Source organism: Nicotiana attenuata, unplaced genomic scaffold (assembly GCF_001879085.1).
Source record: "Nicotiana attenuata strain UT unplaced genomic scaffold, NIATTr2, whole genome shotgun sequence".
In the NCBI taxonomy this organism is placed as follows: Eukaryota; Viridiplantae; Streptophyta; class Magnoliopsida; order Solanales; family Solanaceae; genus Nicotiana; species Nicotiana attenuata.
In genome coordinates this window covers 33,545-54,412 of record NW_017671099.1, presented here as the reverse complement: position 1 = coordinate 54,412, position 20,868 = coordinate 33,545, and the positions used below count along the sequence as shown (strand labels likewise).

At 40.1% G+C, this 20,868-nt stretch overlaps 1 pseudogene; it reads left to right on the top strand.

Annotated features, from left to right (window-relative positions):
* The window catches only part of LOC109205912, a 40,085-nt pseudogene extending 22,014 nt beyond the window's left edge, over positions 1-18,071 (top strand).
* Positions 18,072-20,868: the final 2,797 nt, after the last annotated feature.

The following is a 20,868-nucleotide window of genomic DNA, read 5'->3' as shown; positions in this document are numbered from 1 at the left end:
ATCCGCGTCAAAGTCCGCGTCTAGACGCGAAGGCAGACGCAGATCCGCGTCAAAGTCCGCGTCTAGACGCGAAGGCAGACGCGGATTCCAGCTCTCCCATCCGAAGTTGGATTGAAGAATTCCGCCCCTCATCAACCTTATGTCATATAAATACATCCTAAAACACCACTTTGGAGGAGTAGACACTACTTTAGGGTTAGACAACACCCTTGGAGGCAAGAACACGCTAGGAGCAATGAGGAAGATTTAACTACGAGTTTTTCCCCTTCTTCTTCCTATTTTATTGTTGGTTATGAATTGGAGTATTGTGTTTTCACATACTTTTATGAATAGCTAATTTATTATCTAGAGTTTTGATGGAACCTTTTGGGGATGAATTGGTTGTTATATTAATATAGTTTTGAGTTAGTTGTTAATCTCTATTTGTTCAACTACGTTTTGATTTTGGTTAATTGAAAGGATCCTCAATTAGCCGATCCTATTTATTATGTATCTGCTTGAGAGAGAGTGCATATTTAGGTAGTTGTTTGAACAACATCACTCCCGGAGTATAGGCGAGAGTCATAACCGAGGGTTTAGAGGTTAGATTAGAGATATCGATACCTCAGGTGCAATCTAAGTGAACTGTAATGTCAATCTAGTTAGCGTAGCTTGAGAGAGTGCGTCTAGTAAATTATCATAACAGCTCAAGAGAGATTTATGATACATGGAGAGTTCATGATTAATAGAGGCAACTAAGTCAAAGCTATAAGAAACATACAATTAATGAAATCAACAATTGGGGAAATCATAACTCTAGACCTCCTTAATTTAGTCTCAAACCTTTGTCTCGTTAGTTGATAATTTTACCGTTTTATAGTATTTGTTGGTTAATTAGTTAGATATAAAAATCTTAATATTATAATTTAGAAATTGTTCAAACTTGTCTTCTTTGCGATATTGAACATCTACAGCGAAACCTTAGTTCTCTGTCGGATTCGACTCCGGACTTTTGAACCGGATTATATTTGCAGCGAACGCTTATCATTTTTAGGACTAGAGTTGGGCGTGACCAAATTTTGGCATCGTTGCTGGGGAACTAACGGTGTAGTTGTAGCTGTATATATTGCTAGGTTCGAGTTTTAAATTTTATTTTGTTTTCTTTTTTTTTGGTTTTTTTTTTATAACTATCGATTTGAGAAACATGGCATCTTGGAATTATGGGGATTTAGGTGTAGATAATTCTACTATTGATCTCCATACATATTGTGAAGGAAACCACCCGTGGCAAAATTTTCAAAACGTTCCTGAGAGCGAGTTTTGTGCACCAACTCAATCTTATTTGTGGAATGTGTGTGATGTGTGTGGTGGTAAAAATGGTCACCTTCATGGTTGTGCTTATATTTCTTATTTTCCCCCAACCCCTTACTATGATGGTTCTACCTTTTCTTGTGAAGTTAATAGGAACAAAGAACCTGGGAATGCGGACTTGAAGGAGATCAAGGATATGCTAAAGTTCCTTCTGGAACATAACAATGAGAAACAATTGCACATAGAAAGGCAAGAGGCAACTATTCGCAAGTTGGAGGCTCAGTTGAGTCAAGTGGTTGGAGCTTTTAATGCTCAACAAGCCAATATTGAGGATAGTAGCCAAGAAGAGCATGAATTTGAGGTGTTAATTGGGGAGGTCAGAGTAGAACATCAACAACCTAGCCAACCACAATTTGAGGATGTCAATGTTGAAGAAGTGAGACTAGAGCCAGCCAAGGACTTTGAGGATATAAATTTTGTTGACTCTAGTATCACTGATGTTGAGGATGTTGAGAGTCCTGAAGTTCATGTGTTTGAGCGCATTGGTCCACACTCCAAGCATTTTTCCACATTATGTTTGGATGATGATATGGAAATAGAGTCATCTGAACCAATCGAAGAGTCAAGGAATGAGGAACAAGGTGCATATATTCTGGAATTCTTCTTGCCAGAAAGTCAGGATTACATACCTCATACAAAGGCCAAGGAGTGCAGAATACTACATTATTTCCTTGGGCCAGTTAGATTCGTTCCACCGCCCCATGACCATAATCATAAGCTTGAATCAAAACTTGGGGTTCAATTCATAAGCTTGAGGTGGAGGCAAAAAGTGATTCGCGTCGTGCCGCAACGTTAAATCAAGCGCTTGTTGGGAGGCAACCCAACTTTATTGCTTTCTTTTATTTATTTTTTATTTTTTTAATTGTATTATTTTTGTAGTGTCAATTTTTTTTATTTTTTTTAGGAGCATGGAAAGCAAAGGTATTGGAAGGATGCAACAGCAAATCAAATGGTTAGAACTAAGTGTGAGGTACCCACACGAAGGACCAAGCCTGGGAGAAGTCTGAGTACCCCATGAACTGCTAGTGCTTCGGCCTTTGGCCTACCAGGGAGTTTCTCTTACCCTCTTATGGTTATGCTGTGCATTGGGGACAATGCACAATTTTAAGTGTGGGGTGATGAGATTGTCTAGGTGACTCTTCATGCTACTTTAGCTGTATTAGTTTAATTAAATAGTATTTTTTTTAAAAGATTGGACTTTTCCCGACGATGGATCTATTAGACAATTTTCTTGAGGGATTTAAGTCTAAAGAAAAAAAAAACAAAAAGATTTTCTTTGTAGATAGTGTAATAATTCCCCCTAAGTTTTTCTTTGTGCCGCGGTTCTTTTCCAAGGGTTTTATTTGAACCGGGTGTAGTTAGTTTTTTTTGGGAGTAGGAGCCATTGTGTTGTGTTTTGAATTGAAGCAATATCTCTTGACTTGGTTATGCCTTGAGAATAGTGAGTACTTTGGTTGTGACGCTTAGGCTCAATTTTTGACTCTTGTATAAGTACCTTAAATTGTATTATCTTAACTTTGCTTAACTGCTTTGACTAGAGTGTCTATGAATCCAATCCAGAGTGAGTTATGTGCCATGTAAGTGTAAGGTTTTGCGTTATTCAGTGCATTGCATTTGATACCTAGAACTTGCCCTGCGTGTTTGCAAAGCGAAATAGTAGTTTTGTTCAATCTTGGAAGTGATATAGGCGTTTCTTTGTTGAGCCATATATGTATATTTTACCCGCCTAATTATTATGTATCGTAGTTAACCCCTTTGAGCCTGTAATCCTGTTTCTTTGGCAACCACATTACACGCCTTACCCATTTGTTTGAATTAACCATCTATTTGAACCATTGTAACCTCTCATGAGCACTTGAATTATCATGAACTATGTAAAAGTTAAAGTGTGGGGTGGTTGGTTGGGCTTTTGAGTGGAACTAATGAAATAACGAGAAAGGTGCACTGTTTTGAAAAAGTAAGAGCTACTTGAATTGAAAAAAAATAATTGGATTGTTGTGAAAAAAATTCCTTCATTAGTGGTGGTTCCTGATGTAAGTGTGCATCAAGAAGAATGGGGTAATATACATTGATGTGAAGGTGGAGTTTTGGTTTGATATAAGTATTGGGTTTGAATGTTAAAGTATATGTATTAAAATGCTTAGGGAGGTGTAGTCACTCTTATATCTAAATGTATCCTACCCGTCCCGTAGCCTACATTACAACCAAATAAAGTCCTAATTGATCCTAGATTGAATGAGCTCGATTAGTGGAGTAGTACACTACGGGCAAACTTATGGTGCATCTTTTGTGGCATATGAATGTTATTTCTGAGAGTGAGTGAATTCTTTCTATCTTGAGTTCCCAAGTGTTCTTAAATTTTATTATGTGGAACTCCTCTCTTTTGTTGTGTCAGGGCACTTGATTCACGAAGAAAAGGTAATGTCAGTGACCTCTATGTTAGAGTAAATGGGTGAGTTGTGAATAATGCGTGGTACCTGTGAGTCAAATCTTGAGGTGAAGATGTTACGCTATTGTGCTTAGTCTATTTTAAATACTCTTGGTGTGATGAGTTAAGAGAATTGTTTAAAAAGGTATTCTTGCCTATGCGCTCAATTTTAAGTTGCTCGAGGACGAGCAAGAGTTTAAGTGTGGGGTGTTGATAAATGATGAAAAGTGTATATTTTTGAGTATATTTGCATATTAATTCTTGTGTGTGTCGCGGGAGATTACATGATTTTCGAAGTGAAATATACTCATTATGTGTTTCTTATGTGTAGGAACGAGTTTGGATGATAAATGATCAAAAGATGACAATTCGACATAAAAAAGAAGAAATTAAAGGAGTGGGAGCTCGTCTACTCTCGTGCGTGGCACGAAGTCGGACGCGAAAAAGGAAAAAAATTAAGGCACAAAACAGCGAAGCGAAGCAAATGGAAGAATTTCAAAAGCTGCATCCGCGTCAAAGTCCGCATCCAGACGCGAAGGCAGACGCGGATCCGCGTCAAAATCCACGTCTAGACGCGAAGGCAGACGCGGATTCCAGCTCTCCCATCCGAAGTTGGATTGAAGAATTCCGCCCCTCATCAACCCTATGTCATATAAATACATCCTAAAATACCACTTTGGAGGAGGAGACACTACTTTAGGGTTAGATAACACCCTTGGAGGCAAGAACACTCTAGGAGCAAGGAGGAAGATTTAACTACGAGTTTTTCCCCTTCTTCTTCCTATTTTATTGTTGGTTATGAATTGGAGTATTGTGTTTTCACATACTTTTATGAATAGCTAATTTATTATCTAGAGTTTTGATGGAACCTTTTGGGGATGAATTGGTTGTTATATTAATATAGTTTTAAGTTAGTTGTTAATCTCTATTTGTTCAACTACGTTCTGATTTTGGTTAATTGAAAGGATCCTCAATTAGCCGTTCCTATTTATTATGTATCTGCTTGAGAGAGAGTGCATATTTAGGTAGTTGTTTGAACAACATCACTCCCGGAGTATAGGCGAGAGTCATAACCGAGGGTTTAGAGGTTATATTAGAGATATCGATACCTCAGGTGCGATCTAAGTGAACTGTAATGTGAATCTAGCTAGCATAGCTTGAGAGAGTGCGTCTAGTAAATTATCATAATTGTTCGAGAGAGATTTATGATAGCTGGAGAGTTCATGATTGATAGAGGCAACTAAGTCAAAGCTATAAGAAACATACAATTAATGAAATCAACAATTGGGGATCATAACTCTAGACCTCCTTAATGTAGTCTCAAACCTTTGTCTCTTTATTTGATAATTTTACCGTTTTATAGTATTTGTTGGTTAATTAGTTAGGTATAAAAATCTTAATATTATATTTAGAAATTGTTCAAACTTGTCTTCTTTGCAATATTGAACAACTATAGCTAAACCTTAGTTCTCTGTGGGATTCGACTCCGGACTTTTAGACCGAATTATATTTGCAGCGACCGCTTATCCTTGTTAAGACTAGAGTTGGGCGTGATCAGTTTGATGGATAGATCTTGGAGAAGACGAGTTAACCATGTTAACTCAGCGACAACCTTACGCATGGAGCGATATTCTGCCTCAGCAGAAGACAGAGATAAAGATGCCTGCTTTTTAGATTTCCAGGAAATTGGTGAAGCTCCACGGGCAATGTAGAAACCACTGAAAGAGCGCCTGGTTTTTGGGCAAGATGCCCAATCAGCATCGCAAAAAGCAACGAGTTTTAGAGACGGAGCTGAATTCAAAAAAATACCCTGACCTGGATCAGATTTGAGATACCTAAGGACCCTCAGAGCTGCTTTGAAATGAGAAAGGCGGGGACTTTGCATGTATTGACTCAATTTCAAGACAACAAAAGATAGATCTGGGCGAGTGTGGGTCAAATAGTTCAACTTGCCCACAAGTTGTCTATAAACACTAGGATTTGGAAGAAGAGTTCCTGAATCTGCGTGGAGTTTAGAGGATGGTTCAAGTGGAGACAAAACAGCAGAAGAATGGAGGACATCAAACTCTTTCAGCAGGTCTAAGGTAAATTTTCTTTGGCAAACAATAATACCCTGTTTTTCTCGAAGAATCTCCATGCCTAAAAAATAATGTAAGTTACCCACTAAACCAGGGAAACCCGAGCGAATTTTCTCTGCCTTCTCTCTACTTTCTCTCTCTAGGTCTTCTCTCACGTTCGAAGGCAGCCATGGCTGCTGCACCCTCTCCCCAGCCTTTGGCTGTGGGAGAGGCAATTCAAAACACACAAGAAACAACAATAAACAATAATCCAAACCATAGTTATGCAGATCAGTTACGTCCAAAACAAATTGCTGCCGCAAATTTGAAAAAACGTGAGTTGGTTCCTGTAACTATCGTCCATCGTGACCCAATAGTAGAGTTCTCAATGGAAGACGTTAATCAATTCATAAGAGAAGAAGGATTGCATCAGGCTGTTATCATGAAGTTCTCATATGGGAAACCTGATCTTCAAGAGTTCAGAAAAGTTTTCTCGTCGCAATTTCATATACAAGGTCGTTGTAATATAGGGCTACTGGATTTTCGTCACATTTTAGTTAGATTGGATTTATACAACGATTATGTTCAGTGTATATCAAGATCAATTGGATATTTCAAGGCAAAAGGTGATGAATACTTTTTCAGAACCTTTCCATGGACGTTAGACTTCAACCCTAAAGAAGAAACATCCATGGCAGTGGTGTGGATTTCGTTTCCAGGTCTGCCACCCAACTTTTTTGCTAAGAGGTCCTTGATGTCCATTGCATCAGCTGTGGGTAAACCTATTGCTGTAGATAAGGCAACTCAAGATAGAACTAGGCCTAGTGCGGCAAGGGTGAAGGTTATTCTTGATCTTCTTGGAAAACATCCTAAGAAGGTTAAAATTTTGATTGTCGATAATGTTTCAGGCAAAACAAACGTGTAGTACCAAGAAGTTGTGTATGATAATCTTCCAAAATATTGCACATATTGCAAGCACCAAGGGCATGATGATAAAACATGTCGACAGTTAAAAGAAGATGGTTTACAGGAGGTCACCACAACAAGTGCACCAGTTGAGGGGCTGGACAAGGTGGATAGGTTACAAGGTGATGTAAGGGATTTTCTTAATGCAAAAAGAGCTGGGCAACTGGAAGGTGAAGCAGTAAAAAAAACAAAGTTGAATGAGCAGCAGGTCTCACAAATCGAAGAAAGGAAGCATATTGTGAATAAAAACCATGAGGTGGTAATTACTCGAGCAGATATGGAAAAAACTGAAGGTGATGTTTCAAAAGTTGACAAAGGTCCACAACTACCCTCTCGAGATGTACCTGCTAACATAGCATTAGCTAGGATCTCCAATGTGGTGGATCCAATTGTGCAAGCTTATGACAAGCTGGCTAGTGCAGCAGCTATTTTGTCACCTGGTACAATGTCCAAGGGTGTTACAAATAGTGTTGCAGCTGTTACATGCCCTAAATTGGATCATAATGAGGCAGCTGAACAAGTATGTAATGTAGAGGAGGTCATAGCAGGCGATGAAACTAAGAGGCAAGGTCTTAAAGGAGATGTGACTATAGTGGAAGGAACTCCTATAGTTGATAAGTCTGCTACAGGTAAAATCTCTAACAAACCAACTATTGCCCAAATTTCAGGGATCGAAAAACCTGGGAATAAGGGCATAGAACTGGAAAATAGAAATGGGATGCTAGTTTGGGATAATAAAGGAGGTGATCAAAACAAAGAGGAAGCAGATTAGAACGTGATAACCACCAGAAAATCTCCCACAAAGAAGGAGCTCTCACCAGAAAAACAGACTCAAGGTGTTCGACCAAATGACGTTAACATTGCAACCAACACAAATTCCTTCGAGATTCTTGCAGCTGATAGCGATGTTGATGGAAATGCTTTGGTGTCTCAAGATGGTGGTCAAGGCTTACCAAATCCTGTGCACTTGGGGGGAGATTTGTATGAAGAAGGTGAGGAAGATGCAATGCTACAACAATGACGGAAAGATGCAGCAAGGAAAAGGGATTTATCGCCAATGCATAGTGGGCAAAGCAAGAAATCTTACATAAGGGACAATATTTGGGACGACAGGGTAAATGAGAATGCAAACATAAGGAGACTCTCAATGAGAATTGCAAAAAAAAAAAAAAACAGGCCACTCAAACTACATCCACAAAGTCCAATTGTTCAAAGAAGAAAGCATGAATTTTGAAGACATTTTGAAGAAGGTTGAGGATGAAGACAAGAGTCTACAAATTGAAAACTTCACAAGATTAGAGAAGAAAGAGAAACATGGTTATTTCTTCATATTTTTATTCTACCATCACATTAGTATAGTTCTATGTAATATCATCACAGAGTATGTTATAAACTCTGTGATGATCATAGAATATTTAGTTTTAGCAAGTTCCTTTTTTTTACATGCTTGCTAGTAGGTGAGGCTTTTTATTTGCCTCAATAGGATTAGTAAGGTAAGGTTTAGTCCAGTTCGTGTTGCTCTTGCCCTATGCCTTTGGAAAGATATCCAAATGGCTATGAGATTATATACCCTCGTGAGACTTTGCCGGCAGCTACACCATGATTCCTCTACATGAGGCTGCCATAAGGGCAATGTGAGGCGCAGAGGAGTGATTATATAGCCAAGGCATAGAGGCAACACTACTGGACTATTGTCCCCCTTATTAGTACTTTTCCTATGTGGTTTCTCTTTACTTTTTTAGTATTAATAAAACTAGCCCTAGCCACTTGCCTAGTGGATTGCTTAAAAAAAAATAGTTACCCAGATCTTTTACCTTGAATTCATGGTGAAGAAATGTCTTTAAAAGAGTGATTTCTGAAGAATTATTCCCACTAATTAGGATGTCATCCACATAAAATGCCACAATTGTAGTCAAATGTCCTTGCTTTTTGAAGAATAATGAGTAGTCATTAAGAGAAGAGGAATACCCTTTAAAATTGAGAGCACCAGCAAGCCGAGCATACCATTGCCGGGAAGCTTGTTTTAACCCATAGAGAGACTTTTTGAGCAGACAAACATGATTAGGAGAGGGAGGTGATAAGCCAACAGGAAATTTCATAAAAACATCTTCTTGTAGATCTCCATGTAAGAATGCATTACTTACATCCAATTGATAAATTGGCCATTCCTTTTTGGCTGCCACTGCCAAAAGACATCGGATGGTAGTCATTTTTACCACAGGTGAAAATGTCTCATTGTAGTCGATTCCTTCTTTTTGTATGTCCCCCCGCACTACTAAACGTGCTTTCAGTCTTTCTATGGTACCATTTGAATTGTGCTTGACCTTGTAAACCCACTTACAAGGCAATGCCTTCTTTCTTGGTGGTAGGAGAACCACTTCCCAAGTGTGGTTATTCTGTAAAGCTTCAAGTTCTGAGACCATGGCCTTTTGCCATCCTGGGTGCAAAGAGGCCTGAGAGAAACTGCTAAGTTCTGAAACATCTGAGATGGATTGCAACACATGTTGATTGTGAGGAGATAAATCTCCAAAAGAATAGGAAGTAGGAGTAGCAGGCTATGCAAAACAAGAGGTAGTGAGATCAGTAGTAAAAATATTATTGCAAATGTAGTCATTGAGATAGCTAGGCAGTTTTGATACTCTTGAAGATCTTCTAGGTGCAACAGGAGTGTTGTTTCTGGGAACACTATTTCTAGAGGAAGAGGACTGGAGAGGTGACTGGAGTCTGATAGGTGTGGATGAAACAGATATGTTTAGGGAGGAGATAGCAGATTCAGGAGGGCTGTGGTGTTGGGGTAAATGTTCAGTGCTTGGAGTTGATGAAGGTGCAGGGGAACATGCTTCTGAAGGAGATGAGGTAGATTTAGGAAAAATGAGTTCTTCTGATGAATCATTGGAAAAGGCAGGATTTGGATGTAGAGATGTAGGATTTGAGGCAAAAGGATACTTGTTTTCATAAAAATGCACATCTCTGGAGACTATGACCTTCTTAGTATCTAATTCCAAAACTTTATAACCCTTTTGTCCTAGTGGATAACCCAGAAACACACAAGCTTTTGATCTTGGATCAAACTTGCTTCTTCCACTAGATAGAGTAGAAACATATCAAAGACACCCAAAGGCTCTAAGAGTATCATAGGAAGGAGACTGGTGAAACAATATAGAATAGGGTGTTTTCCCTTTAAGGACATTAGAGGGTAACCTGTTAATCAGGTAGGTTGCAGTTAGTAAACATTCACCCCAATAAGCAATAGGGACCTTTGATTGAAAAAGAAGAGCTCTTGCAATCTCTACAAGGTGCCTATGTTTCCTCTCCACTACCCCATTCTGTTGAGGGGTAGCAACACAAGATGTCTGATGAAGTATCCCTTGAGAAGTCAAAAATGCAGATTCTTGTGTACCTTTACCAAGTTCAAAGGCATTGTCAGTTCTTAGCTTTTGCACTTTAACACCAAACTGTCTCTCAACCATTGTGAGAAAGTTCTTTAATACATCAAATGCGTTGCTCTTAGTACTCATTAAGAAAGTCCATGTACCCCTGCTGTAGTCATCCACTATTGTCAAGAAATATTTGTAACCATTATATGTGGGAACTTTGTAAGGTCCCCATGTATCCACACGAATTAACTCAAATGCTTTCTTTGACTTGATTTGACTTAATGAAAAAGGATTTCTAGTTTGTCTAGCCTTAGGACAAATATCACAGAAATGTTCATAATCAGGAGGGAAAGAGATAAACTGAAATGCTTCATTGATGAAAAAGGTAAATGGCCTAATCTAGAGTGCAATAGATTTACATTAGAAGTAGCAATTGCAGAAAAAAGGAAAAGAATTTGAAACTTGACTAGAAACATTATGATTTGAAATTGTAACTACATGTCTCTCATGATTGTCCCTAAGTTCGACTGCATTAGGCTCCAACAAATATAATCCTTCTTTTGCTTCACCAACAACTTGACCCCTCTTCATTAAAGAGGCCTGCAAGATACATTGACCAGAAGAGAATGAGAGAATGCACTAAAATTGTGAAGAGAACCTGTTAACAGATAACAAATTATATCTGAAAGTAGGGACATGAAGTACATTCTCTAGGACATAATCTGGAAGAATAGAGACTCTACCTATGTGAGTGACTGTTACCTTGAAGGAATTAGGGAGATTTATATGTAAAGGAACAGGAAGAGGAGTTAGAGAAACAAAAGCATTTGAGTCAAAACACATATGTTTTGAAGCACCTGAATCTATAATCCATGTATTTGAATTAAAAACTGAAAAACATGTTCCAGAATATTTGACAATAGTACCAGCAACTGCATTGGCATTAATCTCTGAATTTTGACTTCCTGTATCCCCGATTTTGACCTGTTTAATCAGTTGGACTAGTTGTGAAAGCTGATCTTTGGAAAGATGTTGGTTCCGTGCCTCAGTACAATTGTTTGTGCTATCATCTCCCTGTTCCCCTGAAAATGCCACATTACTTCTGACTGTACCCTGCCCTGTTTTCCATTGGTGAATTCAAAATCTTCTGGGAACCCTATGATTCTGTAGCAATCTCCCACTGTGTGACCTGTCTTTTTGCAATAGGTACATGCTACATTAGGGTTGAACTTGATTTGTCTTCCTTTGACAAATGGTGGCTTCTGAGATGGATTACCAGACTTTTGAAATCCATTTCCATTTTTCTGTCCTTGACCTATGTACTTCTGCTTTCCATTTCTGTTTGAAAAACTTGCTTGATTAGCAAATCCTCCCTCTATGTTAGGTTGATTTCCTGCCATGAAGGATGAAGCTTCAGCAGAAATGAGAGGGTTGGCATATACCTCTCTTTGATTTTCATCCTGCAAAATCAATGAATAGGCTTGATCTATGCTAGGTAAGGGATTCATCAGGATTATGTTGCCCCTAGCTTGACCATTGCCTCATTTAATCCCATAAGGAACTCTATGAGTCTCTCATCTTCTTGTGATTTCTCCTGTATTTTCTTTCCTTCACAGACACAAGTGCAAGTGCACTTGATGTTCGAGTTGAGTGAATCTAGTTCATCCTAGACTCGTTTGTTTTTTGTGAAATAGGTTGCAATGTCATTTGCTCCTTGAGTTAAACCTGCTAGTTCTTTTTGCAGGTGATACAATTTTGCACCATTGGATTGTCCAAATCTGTGCTCCAAGTTGGTCCAAAGATTCCTTGCTGATTTGGAGTAAATCACACTGTCTCCTATGTCTTTAGTCAAAGAATTGAGAAGCCGAGAGGTAACCATGTCATTGCATCTACTCCAAGGTTGAAAGTCTTTGGAGGTAGCAGCAGGGGTTGGGCAGTTTCCATTGATGAACCCCAACTTGTTTTTCGCTGAAAGAGCTATGAGCACAGATCTCTTCCAACCTTGATATCCTTTGCCATCAAACACAGCATTCACTAAGCTCATTCCTGGAGCATCTGAAGAATGAAGGAAATATGGGTGATTGGGATCAGAATTTGGTGCATTTTCCAGTTGATGTAACAGTGCTTTGATCTACATCCGTATCAGGCATGATGAAGGACGAATGAGAGAAAGAGCAAAAGAAGAATTAGAAGAAAATAGATTGAATCTTCTTGGGATCGAGCTGGAGCTCTGATTCCATGTAAGGAATAATGAAGAATAGATGTAAAAAATTTCTGTATTTTTGATTGATGATCTCACTGTACAGGACTCTCTAGCTTTATACAAGTATATTCCTAAAAGGAAAACTAGAAAAGAAAAATGGAAAATAAAAGAATCCTATAAGATCTGTACACTTGTCACTTTTACATTAGACTAAAATAACAAACTAATCAAATAATATTCCTTACTATCTTCAGTACGTGTGAGCTTTTCCACACATGTGAGAAGCTTCTAGAGTTGAGCTCCATTATAGACGGTCCAGATTGGATCAATCAAATTTTCGTTGGTTGCCGAGATGATGACACATGTCTCCTCTTATCTGAGATCAAAAACTCAAAGGGCTTTGTTATGTCCGAACATTTTTCTATCTGCTTCTTTGTTCCTCTTTCTTTTTCTGATAATGGTGAGATCGATTGATTTCCAACACTTTTAAACTTTTCGTGTTTTATTTAATGAGAAGTTTTTATAGCCACATAAATTTTTTGACATTTTTAATATCACAAGTTTCAAAAGTCTTATAGTCATTAAATATATTTATTTTTTAAAATTCGTGCAGTTGAACTATGTCAAACAAATTATAACGAAAGTGAGGGAGTACTTAATAAATTTAAAAAGGTAAATTTGCATTTTCGGCACTTAATTAGTTTACAAGGCGCCGTGCATCTTTCGTTAAGCTCGGACATCCGTTTTAATTTAGATGGGGTAGTTTGACTCGACACGTAGTTTAAAAAAAGAACTTTTGAAACTTGTGATTTTAAAAGTTTAAGGGGTAAAAACTTTGTGGGCCATGACATTTATGTGGTTATAAGAGCTTCTTATTAAGGGGCCGTTTGGTACGAGGTATAAGAAGGTATAAGGGTGGTATAAAAATTTAATACCACCTTAATACTCTGTTTGGTTAGCAAATCAAGTATAAGTTATCCCGGTGTTAATTTTAACACTGGGATAACTTATACCTTATAGAAGGTGGGGTAATTAGCACCGGTATAACTTATTCCTTCTTCATAGAAATTATGCAATTCTCATTATTTATACAACATACCAAACAATGAATAAACAACAATCCCAGCATAACTAATCCCAACATAACTTCTCCCGATATAACTTATACCGGCATAACTTATACCGATATAAATCGTATTCCAACCAAACGACCCCTAAGGGTAAAATGAGTAAGATGAAGAGTTTAAAGTTCAATTATTTTCAAATTTAAAAATATGTTATTTATTTGGAACAGACTAAAAAAGAAATTAAAGTAGGTCATCTAATTTGAAAGAGGGGAGTAACATTTACGTGGCAAAAAGTGACCTTCTCTTACAAGTGTTTACTTATTTATGGAAAAGAAGGGATGTGCTTTTGCACATGAAATCGCTGATGCTCTCCAAAGGTGGAAGAATAAAGGAGCTAGCGACGTCAGACTAAGTACGTTCCAAATAACTTAATTCAATTTCACCTCTCAAGGCTTTTATCGAACAAGTTTCTAAAGAATGAAAACTCTTTAATTTAGAAATGACCTTCAGCTAAAAGGGGATATTGCGTTGTAGATCAAGTTTTGATTTTCTTGGTAACTATATTCTCACGAAGGAGTGCTCATTAGTGATTGCATGCAAATTTACTGCTCAAAAGAGTTTAAAGTTTATGTACTGACGGTGCAATTTACACAATTATCACTTGTAAAGTGATTGTACGTTAATCAGTATGATAAGTGTTAAGTATTTGTTAGCCTGAGAAAACTAATAATTAACTTGTTAAATAGGTTAAATTATATCGATCGTGTACAAAAGAATTTACAGTATATCTAGCTAGCTTAAACCCTTTATCAAGTGAAGTTGTTAAATTCTTGACTTTAAAGGATATAAGAACAGAGAGCAACCCTACTTAGGCTTTGTGTACACATCATTCCAAGAAAGAGCAACATTCGTGTCACATGGCAATACTGCTCGTCTAGCCAAGGTTGCCGACCCAATATTAGCACGCATATGTGGAACAATAGCAGCGGACGAAAAGCGACTTGAAAACGCCTACGTCAAGATGGCTGAGAAATTGCTGGAATTGGACCCAAATGACTCCATGCTAGCCATTGCTAAAATGATGAAAAAGAGGATTACGATGCCTGCCCACCTAATGTACGATGGGTGTATCCAGATCTATTCGAGCACTTTGCTTCTATGGCTCAAAGGTTAGGAGTGTATACAAGTCATGATTATGCAGATATATTGGAGTTTTTGATCGATCGATGGGCAATTGGAAAAGCTTGAAGGAATTAAGGATGAGGTGAAACGTGCGCAAGACTTTGCGTGTGGATTACCACCTAAGATAAAAAGGTTGCAAGAGAGAGCCGATGAGAGAGCTAAGAAGTTGGAGTTGCATCAAGTGAAGTTTAGCTGGATTTTCAACAAGGAAGTGAGTGTATGAAAGAGTTCATGTGTGAAACCTGTACAAGATTAGCCACAGAGGCAGCTATATATGCCTAGATATGGAAGTTGAAAATGGTAATTTTTACCTTAAAATTCGAGTAACAATTTAATTTATATTGTGATTTTAAGGATATGTGATTTAATCCAATACTAACTGATAAACAAGGAGACAAATAGATAAATTAAAGAATAAAATAGATCAACCCAGTGCGTAAACTAAGACTCAACCTCGATCTATGACAATCTCGAGGTATGGTAATGGGATAACAAATAATAAAATAACTCTTGATGAACAGTAAGTGAAATAGCAAGAGAGTAACGTGCATATATTTTCTTATCAGAGAACAATGTGTCTTACAAATGAATGGGATCCTCCTTTATATAATAGGAGAGTCCTAAATAAGGTACACTTCTAATTATAGTAGGAAATCATATTTGACAACTGTTAAACCGCTAAAGATCAATCCATACAGAAATTTACGTCGTGATCTTCGGCCCGTAGCGGTATCTCACTCTTTCTGTTACTGGATCATACCGGCGTCATCTCAAAGCACGCCTTCTTCTGACCTCGGTAAGTGTTATCTACCTCGACCTTGGAAAGGAACTTCGACCACGAGCTCGACGCCCTAGCCTTCCGATTCCACTGTATACAGATAGTCCCCTCGTTTCTTAGAATAAAATGATAAGAAACGATTTGAGCCTTCGATTTTCTGGAGGCCCCGATAATGACATCATCCCCGTGATGTAAGCTCGAGGTGAACGAAACGTCCCGTCGGTTTGTTTCCCCAAAATATTAAATGCTTGCCGGTGACGGTCGGCCACTAGCGCCACTGAACCGTCGCCGTGAACCTGTAAATACAGGTTTTCCATTTGAATCAAAACTTTACTTTCATCTTCACCAATTTCTCTAAGTCTTTTCCTCTCTCTACCTCTTCTCCTCCATCGCCCATTGATTCGATCTTTTAGGACCAAAAATACCAAACTCCACTTCTTTCCGCTTTATCTCATCTGAATCGATGGCAAAAACCTCCAAAACCATCCCTCAAAATGAGAAAGCCTTTTCTTCTACTTCCCGGCCGGCCGTTGACAAAACGCTGGTGGAATCGCTACTTCATGAGATTGTTCCAGCCCTTGTGTCCTAAAAACGACTTCAAAGTTGAAAACCCTCCATCGGTCCCTGGCCGATGTGAACACGTATCGAGGTATATTTTCTCGATAACGATGAAATAGCTCGACGTCGTGAAGGAAGACTGCAACTGGGGGCCCGAGGTCGTGGTATAGATCCCCGCCCCCGAAGAAAGCATCACTACTCACGTGGAGGGGTTTCTAAGTGTTTACACGTACCACTTCACATTGGGTCCCCTTGACCTAATTATCGTTGATTTGTGCAAAACGTACTAGGTTACCCTCGGCCAGGTACATCCCTCATTTTGGCGCATAGTGATTATGCTCCGTTTCTTCTATGGTAAGGTGCGAGGGGTTGGGATTCACTCTCAGCCGCCTTATATGGCTGTATCGACCAAAAATTTATCAAGGATTAATCAAGCTACAACGCTGATCGACGAAGTCCTTTTTTGCAAGTATCGACGAGGACAAGGACCGAGATTGGATGAGCCGGTTCGTGCGAGTAACGACCTGTGATCTCATCCCCGAGGAGAAGCTGCCATTCCCCGAGAACTGGAACCCCGATCGTAAGTATTAGCCGTTAATCTTCGTATTTTATTTTTTGCTTTGTGTAACACTTTCATCTGTTATGCAGCGGTTGCCTGGAGGCCTCATGCGGTCTCCGACCTTGAAGACTGGGTTCAGAAGTTGGCAGCAACTTTCTCCCATGCCGAGCACTGCTGGCGTGACTTGGCCAGGGGTAGATGGGAGGCTAAAAATCATGGTAAGTTTATCATGTATGCTTATGATGTTCTTTTATGACACATTTCCTTTCGCTCATACTTGACTCCCTTTTACGCAGGCCTTGGGGATGTCGCTAAATTGAGGCCGGCCCCGCCTAGGGAAGAAGTTTTTGCCAAATCGGCCAAAGACAAGAAGAGGAGAAGGGCCTCGCCCGCTGATACCCCGGAGCCTAAGAAGAGTAGGGATCGTAAGCCGAAGGAAGACTCTGATGCTCTGTCTGTCGGCGTAGCCCAAAAGCTACGAGATGAGCAAGAGGAGGGGAGGATGATGCCGGTTACGAGCTGGTACCTCGAAAGAGGGGGAGCGTCGAGGTTCCAAAAACAGTTGGTGCGGTGGGGGTCGAGGAGACTCATCCTCGGATAGAGGAGACCTTGGAAGGTACTCCGAGCAAAGTCCCCAAGTAATTGGGGGTACAAGATATTTCCTACCGTGATCAACAAACGACGAGTGTGTTCGAAGATTCCGATAGTAGGCTCTTCGGAAGGGAGAGAGCACCCCAAGTGACTCGCTTGGGGCAATTAATAATGATGACTCACCGCCCGGCCCTAAATTCTCTGAAGGGCAGTTTCGGGAGGCTCGATCTCTGGAGACCCCCGACGCAGGAATGGCCCACGATGGGGAAGACATATTTCGTGGTTGTCTTGCAGGGGTCGATGACGTTTTCGACCTAGATGCGATGATGGTTTTTAACGAGGCCCATCGTTCTGAACCAGGTAAACTTCTTTCCTCGTTATTATGTTTGTTTTTATCTCCTCCTTGCTGATTTCTTTTCGTTCTCCACCGGCTGTGGTGCTTCATAGGGAAGCGTTCAACAAGTCCCAAGCCGAGCTGAGCCGGTGTGAGGCTGATCTCAAAAGGCTTACTGAGGAGAGAGACACCCTTAAATGCCTCTATGTGTAGAAAGAAGAGGATTTCGGAGACCTCCGAGCTGAATTGGCCAAGGCTCGTAAGGGAGAGGCCAAGCTAGACGAGCAGGTAACTAATCTTTTGAAAGAGTACAAACTCTACCCACGTTTGGAGGCTAATACTTCAATATCTTAGTTGCAGCAAAAGCTTGAAAAGATCGAGCTTCTTTGAGGGGAGGTCGTCTAAGTCAAAGCCGACTATGGTCGGTGGAAGGAGAACATGGACCGCCTTGCTACGAAAAAAGTGGTTGCTTTGGCCAAACTGGCATCGGCTGAGGTCCAACTTCGGAGTGATAAAGCGAAAGGTTCAACCCAGGCCAAAAGGATCGAGGAGCTCGAAGCCAAGCTTGCTGAGGCCAAGGCAGAGGTCGGGAGACGAAGATTGCGGCTGACAAATCCATAGCTGTGTACTTGGCTGATGCCTAGGCTGCTCAAACACAGCTATGGGAGGCTTTCGCTCGTGAGTGACGAAGCAATAACTTGGCGAAGTACCAATCCCAGAGGGAAACCCTCCAGGAAATCCACGCTTGAGGTTTCGACCTCTCCAAAGAGATAGCTTAGGCTAAGGCGCTTGAAGCTGATGCCATGTTTCTTATTTCCTCCGATGACGATGATGATGATGAAAGCAGCCAAGGCGGGTCCGATAACGACGAGGGGCCCGAAGGAGAAGCTGTCCCCGAGGGAGAAACTAGCCCTGGGCATAGTTAGGATTTATTTTTCTTCTCCTTTTTTTGTAAGACCCCTGTCGGTCTCTTGTACATATCTTTATTCATCAATATATAAAAGAAAATTTCTCTTGAATGCCTTTTCAATTTTTTTAAACATGTTTTTTGCCTTGTAAGATTTTCAACACAACCTTATGCTTTGAACGGTGCGTTCAAGACTTTGGCCCGAGGTAAACATGGTCAAGTTATCGAATAAGGTTTAAACTCGAGGCATAGGCCCTTAGGGTTTGTGTCGGATAGTGGTGAGCCCTAGAGCCATAGTCAAGTTATTCTTTATTTGGTCTCGGAATAGTCGGACCCTTGGGTTCGGATAGAGTGAGAACAAGGTCTCGAACGCTAAGTATATTGGCCCTTAGGCTCTTTAGATCAGGCCGATATGGCCTCTAAAAGATGGCTATTATTCCCCTCTTTCGGCTTAAAAAACTTAGTAAAAACTTCTTTGTGCCTTAGCATGTATTTCCTTACCCGTTGGTTTTTTTAGGGTTCGATGTTGATTGAAACCCCTCTGCTTTTTGTGCCTTAACAGGTTTTTGTTAAGATAATTTGATACCTCTTTAGGTTTCTTGAGGGCTGATTCTATCGAAGCCCTTTTGATTATTTGCCGAGGGTAGCATTTTTTAACCGGTTTTTGAAAGAATTCGAAGGCCTATTGTGATTATGAGATTCGGACGTCTCCGAGCCGCATTGATTTGGCCGTAGCCTTTGGGTATACCTCTTGGGTTTATTTCCCAATAACACTTCGAACTTTTTCGAAGTGTTAGTCCCCGAGGATGATGGCCTTGGCCTATAGATCGTGGGGTGCCTCTTTGAGGTCTTATGAATTCGAGTTTAGATAACTCGAATATGTCGATCGTCGATGAGAGTACCCGAGTATTCGAGGCATATTTGCGATCAAGGGGTGCCTCTTTGAGGTCTTATGAATTCGATTTTAGACAACTCAAATACGTCGATCACCAATGAAAGTTCCCGAGTGTTAGAGGCGTATTTGCGCTTGGACCTTAATCCATTTCTCACAAAATCATTAGTATAGAGCTCGTATAGTAGAAGGTTTTCTTTGAGAGACAAAATGTTTGATATAGAAAGAATGCTTCTTGAAATTATTTATACATGCGTACGTGTTTTGCCATCGGGGATTGACTAATCTATATGGACACGGTTCATTCGACTATTTGGCCCATTACAAAGTTTCCCTATCGAGATACTTTGGCATGAAGTATTTTCCTCGAAAATATAACCTCCGAGGGTGATGCCCCACAGTGTTCAAGGTTGATTGAAAAGAAGCCTTAGATACTGTTGAATTTTCCTTAGGTAGCACATAATTGTTGCCTCGTTAAAAACCTCGCCGGAAAAACCCATTTGGGATAAAAACCGATCTAAGGGAAAAAGAGTGCAACGCATGATTTAAAACCTAAGGTCCTCGTGTTGAAGAGTTTTTTGACGTCTTCGATCGAACACCTGCAATAAGTTAGTATCAAATACGAATGGAAAGGGCGAAAGTCATACCTTAGCAATAATACCATTTGAGGAGTGACAGATTCCAATTGTTGGGCAGTTGTTCGCCCTCCATTGTGCCGGGTTTGCAAGACCCTTTTCCGATGATACCGAGGACCCGATATGTTCCTTCCGAATTCGGGCCTAGTTTTCCTTTGTTTGGGTCTTGAGTGTTGAGAGTGACTTTCCTTAGAACTAAGTCCCCGATTTCGAAGTGGCGAAGGTTGGTTCTTCTATTATAATATCTCTCGATTCTTTTCTTGTAGACAACCATCCGAACGAGCGCAGCTTCTCATTTTTCATCCAGTAGCTCGAGGCTAGGATTCATAGCCTCGTGATTTGATTCTTCCGTCGTATGTTGGAATATGGCGTTAGGTTCCCCCACTTCGACCGGAATCAAGGTCTCGTAGACATATACTAAGGAGAACGGGGTTGCCTCCAATCTAGACTTCGATGCTGTTCGATATGCCCAAAGGACTTCGGGTAACATTTCTTTCCACTTCCCCTTAGCGTCGTTCAACCTTTTCTTTAAGTTTTGGATGATAGTCTTGTTCGTCGATTCGGCTGGTCTGTTCCCGCTAGGATGGTGCGGTGTTGATAATATCCATTTTATTTTGTGCTCCTCGAGGAATTTCGTTACCTTACTTATGATAAATTGTTTTCCATTGTCACATACTATTTCAGCGGGTATCCCAAACCGACACACGATGTGATCCCAGATGAGGTCTATAACATCTTTCTCTCTTACTTTCTCGAACGCCTGTGCTTCAACCCATTTAGAAAAATAGTCGGTCATAAATAAAATTAACTTAGCTTTACCTGAGGCTGTTGGCAGAGGGCCGAAGTAAATGTGCAGGGGGATCTCATGGAACACCGTTCCGTAGTCCCCAAGTAAATATGCACGGGGATCACCCTGAATACCGTTCCGTAGTCTCAAAGTAAATGTGCAGGGGGATCTCCCGAAATACCGTTCCGTAGTCCAAA